This window comes from Rattus norvegicus, chromosome 6 (assembly GCF_021556685.1).
Source record: "Rattus norvegicus strain SHRSP/BbbUtx chromosome 6, alternate assembly SHRSP_T2T, whole genome shotgun sequence".
Lineage (NCBI taxonomy): Eukaryota > Metazoa > Chordata > Mammalia > Rodentia > Muridae > Rattus > Rattus norvegicus.
In genome coordinates, this window is record NC_141539.1 from 140,472,681 (window position 1) to 140,482,797 (window position 10,117).

Sequence of the window (10,117 nt, forward strand, 5' to 3'; positions counted from 1 at the left end):
AAATCACATCCGAGCAAGGCTTTAGTTCTGGATACCAGGTTGTCACTGGCAAAGCAGTAATTACAGTGTCCCAACCCTGTTCATCTGCAAACCTGCCCTTTGCTGCAGCCACTGATCTTAGTCTTCCAGCCAGCAGACATCAAGCACCTACAGCTGGTGTGGCCACACAGCTTTCATGCTTCAATGCTCAGCCTTGAGGAAAAGACTGATATCATTAAATATCAAAGATCATCTCTGAAAGCATCCTTGGGGATAAGGGATGCTGATCATTATTTGGCTCCTCTTCCAGCAAAGATGTGGTGTGAAGGACCCAGGCCTCAGGCTGGCCTTTCCAGATAGTCAGTATCAGCTAGTGTGACTTCAAGAGGCCTTCTTCCTCCTCTTCCTCTTCCTCTTCCTCTTCCTCTCTTCTTCCTCTCCTTCTCCTCCTCCTTCTCCTTCTCCTCCTCCTCCTCTTCCTCCTCTTTGTCCTCCTCCTCCCCCTTCTTCTTCTTCTTTTGTCAGTGATCTGACATCTGCAAGGAAATGTGTCCTATGTTCTTTTCACAGATGTTTGAAACATCAGCACTGTGTATACTCCTATGTAACTGAAGGACAGTTGCTCTAGAGGAAATGGTCATGTGCATCTGGCCATTTTGCCTCTGGCAGGAAAAATATCATTCCACAAAGTTTAATTCTAATTAGCACATTTCAGTTTTTTACTTTCATTTGAAGATCTTGCCAGTCTGTGCTCTCTATATTCTCCTTCTAAATCCTTGAACATGAAATATGATTAGTATGTATTTACATAATTTTTAAGTGTATGAATGCATCCAGGGGCTATAATAATGTTTCCAATTTCCCCTTTGCAGCAAAGAGGCAAAGTCATTTCAATACACCACTATAAGGGGAAAAAGAAAAACCTTAACAAATTAAAATAATACTCAAACCAGCAACATGTAGTTCATCCACATCCAGGTCATCAGCACCTTTTATAATATATCAATATTTTCATCAGATTCTCCTTAGAGTACACTTCTTACATATTCTGATTATTCACACTGCACAGGCAGAGTACACTCCGTAATGAACAGATTTGACACAGGAGCAAGCATTTGCATTTACAGAATTTTCAAACAACCTGAAAAAGGATCAATTTTGAAGATATGTAGGTAAGTTACAAAAACTACTGGAGTTCTTGTACAACAGTATTCATTCTTAGCATAACCAACACCAGGAGTTCCACATGGCAACTGAATAACCAACCAACTCCCACCAACCCAGGGGCAAGTCTCTGTGAGCTCAATGCTGTCTTACACAAAAGTTGAGGCAAAGTCATTTTCAAGTTTACATAACATTCCAGACCTTAAATATTGGAGGGAAATCATTTTCTCCATAAAATAAAAAGAGAAAAAAGAAATCAAAACAACCTTCTGTCTTGTGAAATAGCATTTTATGAAATAAGCTGTATGGTTACATATAGCAGGAGATATTTCAAGGTCTGCTGCTTAGAATATTTAAAGAAAAATTCTAGGAATTTTAAAACAAAATAATTTATCTGTAATTTTATTATAAACTTGCTAATCTGACTGTATACTTGTTCTTCACAATTGCAGCGATTCTAGAAAGAATTAACAAGACTTTTTTTTTCTTGGAGGTAAAAGAGCGAGGGTTCTGTCCACTGCTGGACAAAGGGGAGTGGGGGTCAAGCATCATTCTCTCAAGGCTATCTACTTCTAAATCCATGTGTCAATGCAGAGGTACAGGAACACATCCACACAGAACTGGTTAAGACTTGACTTTCCAGAGAGAGTGTGTGGGGAACATGGACAGTGTAATCACTGGAGGGTGGGAGACAGGTAGCCCATTTACAGGGACACATGGCATGGTACAACTTCGTGGTCTATGGACAGCAGTTTCTAATTTCATCTATGTTCTTCTCACAATGTGCTTTGAATTTATTTTACAGAGAAGTCCCTTGGAACTGGAGGAAGAAGCTGGTTACTTGCTCACCAGACAGCAAAATCAAAGGTTTCAGGTATTTCTAGGGTGCTCTTTGCAGGTTCATTCTGTCCACTAGATCATAACAGAACTGTATATACACATGTATCTTGTTTTAAAGCTATAGTTACCTGTTAGCTAATGGTTTGATGAAAACACAGCTCTTATGCCTGTATGTCAGTGACCTGACATTTTGAGTCCTTTGCTCTGTGAGGCCATGACTGCACCTGCCAGTGCCATCAGCCCCCATCCATTTGCTGGGATACCCTACTAATGTGCACTTGCAGACCAGCTATTTAAGGAAAAAGTAGTAGGGTTCCCTAAATTTAGAAAAACTCATTATAGCTTGAATTCAGAGCCATGTGGAGTCTTAATAAAAAATAATAATCCATTTGTTAGTATGAAAACCTTTTCTATCCTGAAAACATCAGACTTCTGAATCACCTCCAGTTAAACACCAACCTAAAACAAAAATAAGGTTTTTATTACATAATTAAATTCTGGAAAATTAGATTATTTTTTGAGAGGGGAAAAATCCGACTCACAGAAGGAAGTCACTTGCATGCTCCCACATGCGCCTTATGGGACTGCAAACTTTTAACCAGTAACTCATTCTGTACTGAGTGTGAAAGCTTCCTTCACATTGAATACAGATATTCTGGATTCCTCCTAATCTGGCTATCACTTAGGAGACTTGGGAGGAGAGTGTTTTCTTCCTTCATCAGGTGTCCCGCGCTTCGTCTCGCCAGCAGGAACGACGCGGCACACACAGGATCCTACTACAGAAAAGCTTTAATGCGTCTTGAGAGGGAGAGCATAAGCTTACAATGCGGAGACGGAGAGTGAGGAATAACCGTCCCTTATATAGGAAACTATCCTCGCCTAGGACGTGTCACTCTCTGACTGGTCGCTGCCAATTATGCCAGATGACGTACCAAAACGTACTTGTCCCTTTGAGTAGGGACGTTACCAGGCGCCTGCGTATTGCCCTTTTTACTAGGTGCGTTCTGCCGGATGCCGGTGCCATCTTGTAATGGAGTTTGTGAGGACAGCTCCTCACATATGTGAGGACAGCTCCTCGGACAGCTCCTCACATCTCTGTGAGGACAGCTCCTCGGACAGCTCCTCACATCTCCCCCCTTTCTGTTTTTTTTTTTTTAAGCAAACAGGACACCCAGATATAGGAGGGTGAAGACAGAGGTCATATCCTCGTACGAAGTTGGCGAACCTGTACAAGAGAGATACCCTTAGGCTGTTGTTGGGACCCAGGGCACTCCCGACCCGTCGCACTGCCATTTTTCGAGGGAGGGAAAACTGGGGCAGAAACCCTCATGTAATATGACATGCCTTCCAGGGAGCATATTTGGTAGAACTTCCCTGTGCGATGCTAAGCTCGTCACCCCTCATGGGCTGCTCAAGCCGGACACTCTAATCCTGTGCAATGAACCGAGGTTCTAGGAGTGCAAGAGCTGTCCAGCCGGCGACCTGTTGCTTGAGCATGGTCAACCAGATATCGGCTGACGCTCCTTGTTCAAGGGCTACAAGCACCTGGGCGATCACTACTTTGTCCTTTCTTGTTTGAGATCTCAATTTGCAAAGCAACCAGAGGAGTAACACTAATCCACAGCAGAGGATCACTCCAAAAAGTCCCACTCCCACCCATTCCTTGAAATAAGAGACTGCTGAGGTGATCCAGGACGACAATCCCTCCGTCAAAGACAGGTCCAGTCGGGTAGAATTTACTTGAATGATGGTCGCTCTCAGCTCCTGAAGTGTCTGTTCAAACTCCGAGGTCCAATTCTGTAACAGATGCTGTGAAAGACTCTTAGACAGATTAGCAGCTCAGGTAAATTTGTCATATTATATGGAGGTGACACAAAGGCCTGGGAGTTTTTGCTCACAGCCAAGCTGGGCCAGTTGCCATAGAATGTCTAATTGCTCTCAGACCAGATCTATACGTTGGTTGACAAGCATAAGGCCTCCCTATGTCTGAGTATTGGCTGAGACCTGTCTGTCCCGAGCCACAGAGATGGTGGCCGATAAATCGTTGATAGTTTGGGTTGTCTGTACTGAATTTGACAAGGCCAATGCCGAGGCAGTAACCGAGGGAGCGACTGCTGTCGTAGCAATAATGCCAGCAATAATTGCAGAAGTACCAAAATCTCTTTTTCCTCTAAATAAGGTCATTGTCCCCGGGGCATCAACAGGGATCGGGATAAAGCGAGGCATGCGGGTAACTACTGCGATATTTTATATGAGTAGCTGTCCAGACAGAGGCAGCAGGTTTGATGTTCCCCGTCCAGGAAAATGACAACCGTCCCTTTTCGCCCTTTCCTCCAAGTAGCATCGCTATGGGCGTAAGATCAGTGCAGCTACCATTAACCCAATGTAAGGCCACCACCATAGAGAACTGTGGCGTTAGCCACAATGTCCTCCTCACCAGTTCCCCATGTGGCCTCCCTTAACCAAGCAGAAGATTGATTATATAACATAATGCAAGGGAGATCAAAAGATGTTCTGTTGAACATGCCAAAACAAAGGCTGCCCTTAAGGGGAATAGTCCTATTTTCTTTTAGTCGTTCAACCTGTGGATCCTTAGGTAAATAGGCCAACCCTAAATCCCTGTTAGTGGTACATCACCGGCATCGGGAGTGGAAAGGTTGACATTATTCCCCATCGTAGCTCGCCCTGCACCGTTGCTGGCCTCCATGGAAGAAGAGTGAGGAGGTGCAGGAGTCCCAGTCCCTTCTTGATCACTTGCTGTGATGCTCCTAGTAAGTCGTCCTGGGATCCATATGGGATTTTCATTGTCCTGTGGAAAAACACAGACAGCTCCCCTGGATCTTATTAAAACAGGATCCCGGCCTTTCCATTCATTTGTTAATACATCCTTCCATTTGACTAATTCTTTTGTCCTCTTGGGCTCTGAGCAATGTCTCTCAGCCGCTGTTTGTCCAGCTTCATCAAGATTTAAAAAATTTAAGGTAAAAAGGGCCAGAGCAGTGGCCACTCGGGGTGTTGGGGGGAGTTCTATCATAATTCCCCTTCTTTGTTTTATTAAATATGATTTGAGCGTCCGATGAGCACGCTCTATGATTCCCTGTCCTTGAGGGTCGTAGGGCAGGCCCGTCAGGTGGGTAACCTGCATCTGAGCACAAAACTGACGGAATTTTTGAGATGTGTAGGCGGGGCCATTGTCAGTTTTTACACATTTTGGCTTTCCCCAAGCACTCCATGCTTCAAGGCAGTGCTGAATGACATGTGTTGTTTTTTCTCCTGTAAGTGGGGTGGCATGTAGAATGCCAGAACATGTGTCTATAGATACATGCACATACTGAAATTTTCCAAAAGTAGAATTATGAGTAACATCCATTTGCCAGATTTGCAATGGCTGTATTCCTCTCGGTTGACCCCGATGTGAGGAACTGGGAGGAACTGGCAGCACTGTTGGCATTGGGTGACTATATCACGTGCCTCTTTTCTAGTTATAGAGAAGAGGCGGCGTAAAGTTTCTGAGGTGACATGGAAATTGCCAAGAAAGGCTTTAGCGGCCTCTAAAGGAGAGGCCAGGGCCACAGCTATACTAACAGCACTAGCTCAGCCTCCTCCTCTGAGTCTAAGGTTTTATTTTCAGAGCTTTCAGAACTGTCGAGGTTCAGCGCTTCTAGCTCTTTCACAGGGTATAGGCTGGCTCCCCCTCCTGGTTTATGTGTAGAGGAGGAAGTGCTGGAATCTGAAAATTTCAACGCTCCCTTGTCTTTGGACTTACCGGGAGGGCACCTTTTCTTTCTTAGGACGTCTTTTTTTCTTGCGCGCGCCCAACCTCTCACTACGTTCGGTTTCTGACAGACTTTCCCGGACTACCTCGAGAGTGGCCTGTCCTTCTACTACTGCTGCCTTACACGTTTCATCCTTTAAACAATTCTTAACCAGCTTCCATATAGCTTTTGTCCCTAGGCGCAGATCCTCTTCCGCCAATTTTCTGTCAAGGTCTTTTCCAAGTTTGTTCCATGAGGCAATCGTAAACGAGCCTGAACAGGCAAACCAAGGCGCCACCCTCTCCACCTCCTTCACAAAGTTTTTAAGTGTTCCTCCTCCAATTTTGATGTCCCTCTGCTTTAACACTGTTTCCAAGGCTGTGACCACAGACTGTGAGGATCCCATGATGGGCCAGGAACGCCGGCGGCTTATCTACGTCCGTCTGACAAGGCGTGAGGTGAAAGGGTAGAGACAGACACGCTGCTCTCTTATGTACGGGAGTCTTACACGCGCCTCCCCGGACGGTGCCGCTTATCTACGTCGGTCTTATCGCGTCCTTGTTCCTCAACAGTCAAAATCGAAGGTAAAAGGGAGCTGCGCGAAGCTCACTTATATACGAGAGACTGAGACGCGCCTTCAGCTGCTGTGATCGTCCTTTTAACAGCGAAAACGGTGAAAACAGAACATAAAGAATAGTGTGGCTCCCAGGACAAATACTATAGCCTCAACAAATCCTTCCCAAGGCGGTGACAACCCCAGACCAAAGTCCAAGAGAGGGCTGCCTCTCCGAACGTATCTACCTGCAGTTCTGAATCCTCCTTGTCGCCAAGGGATCTCCGAAGGTGCTGACGATGGTGAGGTCTTTCCCGGGTTTTTGGCACCAGATGTCCCGCGCTTCGTCTCGCCAGCAGGAACGACGCGGCACACACAGGATCCTACTGCAGAAAAGCTTTAATGCGTCTTGAGAGGGAGAGCATAAGCTTACAATGCGGAGACGGAGAGTGAGGAATAACCGTCCCTTATATAGGAAACTATCCTCGCCTAGGACGTGTCACTCTCTGACTGGTCGCTGCCAATTATGCCAGATGACGTACCAAAACGTACGTGTCCCTTTGAGTAGGGACGTTACCAGGCGCCTGCGTATTGCCCTTTTTACTAGGTGCGTTCTGCCGGATGCCGGTGCCATCTTGTAATGGAGTTTGTGAGGACAGCTCCTCACATATGTGAGGACAGCTCCTCGGACAGCTCCTCACATCTCTGTGAGGACAGCTCCTCGGACAGCTCCTCACAATCAGGTGCTTACCAGCAGCTGGAGGAGAGGGTCAGTGCCCAGGGTATCTTTTCTGATCTTAGGGACTCCAGGAGTGGATTTTAGGACAGGGGGTTCTCGGTGTCTCTCCACAGACTTAACAAGCTCTTTTTCCTCCTACCGCAGGTGAAAGTGATTAATTTTTGTTCTTTTGGGGGTTGCAATGGGAAGAGGAAGGCGGTTCTTTACTAGTACTCTGACAGATCTCTGCATAACTGGGCTTTCACAATTCTGTTGGTGCACCATTCACCTGCTTAGGTTTACATGATTAGTAGTAAGAGTAGAAGGAAGTCTGTCCATCCTGTGAGTTTACCTCTGCTTTTCTGCCATCCTGAAATCCTCAGGTAAATGAGTCAGTGAAGAGTAACTTAGAGGGCTCTCTGGATACCACTACAGGAACACTGATTTGTGGAGAGCCGCAATAACATTCACCACCACAAGATGGCGCTGGCCTCCGCCGCGCCAGCGGACTTCCTTTCAGGAAGTTAACTGTGTGCGCATGTGCAAGAGTGTCTTCGTGCCAGGTCTTTGCCCCCTCCGGGGCGTGCCTATGAGATCATGGGTAAGCGACCAATCAGGTGTGGATGCGCCGCGCTAGGGTGTATATAAGCCGCACCATGCTGGCGCCACAGGCCCCTCTCTTTAAGATACAATAAAAACGTTTTGCTGCAGAAGGATCTGTGTGTCCGCACGTGTTCTTGCTGGCGAGACGATAGCGCCGGACATCTGGTGCCGAAACCCGGGAGAAATGCCACACCATCTCCAGGTGCCGAGGGTGTCCTCCATCCATGGAGAGGATCCAGAACTGCAGTGTTTAGGGTAAGCTCTGAGAGATATGTTTGGTCTTGACCTCTTTCACTTCTCTCCCCCACTAGAAGATGCGGCGGAAGCTTTTGTTATTGTTTTAGCAGCCTTCATTCTTTCTCTTTTGGTTTTTGATTTTGTGGCTGCTGCTAGGCACCGTCAGAGGTCGTGCCTAGAAGATGGGAAATGCTGCCCAACTGTAATAGCAGGACAGAGAGTGCTAGGGGAGTTAAAAGACAGCATGTCAGAAACAGAGCGGGATAAAATATTAAAGAGCTCAAAGAGAAAAGGTAAATATAAGAAAAAAGACCCTTCCAAAGACTTCAGATCTGAGGGAGCGAGAGATTGGGGAAAGAACGCCCTGGGAGAGAAACAGAGAAAGGAGAAGAAAGCTTTGAAAAGGAGAAGCCTTTATCCGGTAAAGGAGTTAGAGGGTTTAGAGCTTGATAGCTCAGAAACAGACGAGCTTAGCTCCTCTGAGGAAGAGGATTTAGAAGATGAGGTAGCTCGCTATGAAGAAGAAGGATACCACCCAGATGAACAACGAGCTAACAGCTTGGGCAAACAGAAGAAAGTGGGAGGTGGAAACCATGCGGTTTCCCGGCCTATAAGCCCCAGCGCCCCTCCATCTTATATGGAGAGATTTCACTCAGATTCCTTCCTCACTAAAGAGGAACAGAAAAAGATACAGCAGGCATTTCTGGTGTTTGAGGCTGCTGATGGAGGCCGTGTTCACGCACCAGTAGAATACGTTCAAATTAAGGAACTTGCCAAGTCGGTCCATAACTACGGAGTTAGTGCCAATTTTACTATTGCTCAAGTCGAGAGGCTTGCCACTCTGGCCATGACTCCAGGAGACTGGCAGACAACAGTGAAGGCTGTCCTCCCTAATATGGGACAATATATGGGATGGAAAGCCTTGTGGTATGACGCCTCTCAGGCACAGGCCAAAGTCAATGCCATTGCTGAAGGCGATCAGAGAGATTGGACACTTGATCTGCTAACAGGACAAGGGCAGTATGCCAATAATCAAACAAACTATAACTGGGGAGCATACGCTCAAATCTCCGCTGCCGCTGTTAACGTGTGGAAGGCACATTCCAAGAAGGGAGAGTCTGGGGGACACTTAACAAGAATTATACAAGGCCCCCAGGAGCCGTTCTCAGACTTTGTGGCTAGGAAGACAGAGGCAGCAGGCAGGATCTTTGGAGACCCTGAACAGGCAATGCCTTTAGTGGAACAGTTGGTCTATGAGCAAGCCACACAGGAATGCAGAGCAGCTATTATACCTAGGAAGAGCAAAGGATTACAGGACTGGCTGAGAGTTTGCCAAGAACTTGGAGGCCCGCTTACTAATGCCGGCTTTGCGGCTGCTATCCTACAGGGCCAAAAGTGCTCAGGTACAGGTGATCGCAGGGTCTGCTATAACTGTGGCAAACCAGGACATCTGGAAAGGGAGTGTCAGGCCCTCACAAAGAATAGAGCATCAGGACTGTGTAGTAAGTGTGGGAAAGGCTATCATTGGGCTTGAGTGTCGCTCAGTTAAAGATATCAGAGGCCCGGGCCTCTCCAGGCAGAAGGGGGTGAAAACACTCCAAAAAATGGGTATCTGGGCCCCAAGTCTCAGGGCCCCAAAACATATGGGACTCCAGCTCACAACAAACGGACACCACGGTTCACAGAGCTACAAAAGGCTCAGCAGGAGTGGACCTCCGTTCCACCACCCAATTCATATTAATGCCACTGATGGGTGTGCAACCTGTCCCCACTGACTACAAAGGCCCCTTACCCATGGGAAGTGTTGGCCTTATTTTGGGTCGATCCTCCTTAGCTTAAAGGGACTTATTGTTCACCCTGGAATAATATATCAAGATTACACAGGAGAACTTCAAGTTCTCTGCTCTTGCCCTTAAGGCATTTTTTCCATCTCCTCAGGTGACAGGATTGCTCAGTTGATTATCCTTCCAAGCTTACATGATCATTTTCCTTCTTCCAGGGTCCCTAGAGGCACCACAAAGTTTGGCTCTTCCGGGACTGATTCTACTTATTTAATGATGGACCTTAATTCCAGACCCTCTTTAGAGTTGAATATAGAAGGGAAAACTTTTACGGGAATTCTAGATACAGGGGTTGATAAGAGCATTATCTCCTCTAGTTGGTGGCCTAAGGCATGGCCTGTCACTCAATTATCCCATTCCTTACAAGGACTAGGGTATGAGGCCAGCCCCACTATCAGCTCACGCTCCTTGATCTGGCATGCTCCAA

General features: G+C 46.6%; 1 long non-coding RNA gene and 1 pseudogene across 1 annotated transcript; one reads left to right on the plus strand and one right to left on the minus strand.

Annotated features, from left to right (window-relative positions):
- Nucleotides 1-2,754: 2,754 nt before the first annotated feature.
- LOC148005518 (uncharacterized) lies at nt 2,755-7,592 on the minus strand. The gene is made up of 2 exons (XR_015622620.1): nt 6,540-7,592; nt 2,755-4,792 (listed from the first exon to the last, which is right to left on the minus strand). It is a non-coding gene; the product is annotated as an uncharacterized LOC148005518 (long non-coding RNA).
- Nucleotides 7,593-7,883: 291 nt separating this feature from the next.
- On the plus strand, nt 7,884-9,383 carry LOC148005519 (igE-binding protein pseudogene; annotated as a pseudogene).
- Nucleotides 9,384-10,117: the final 734 nt, after the last annotated feature.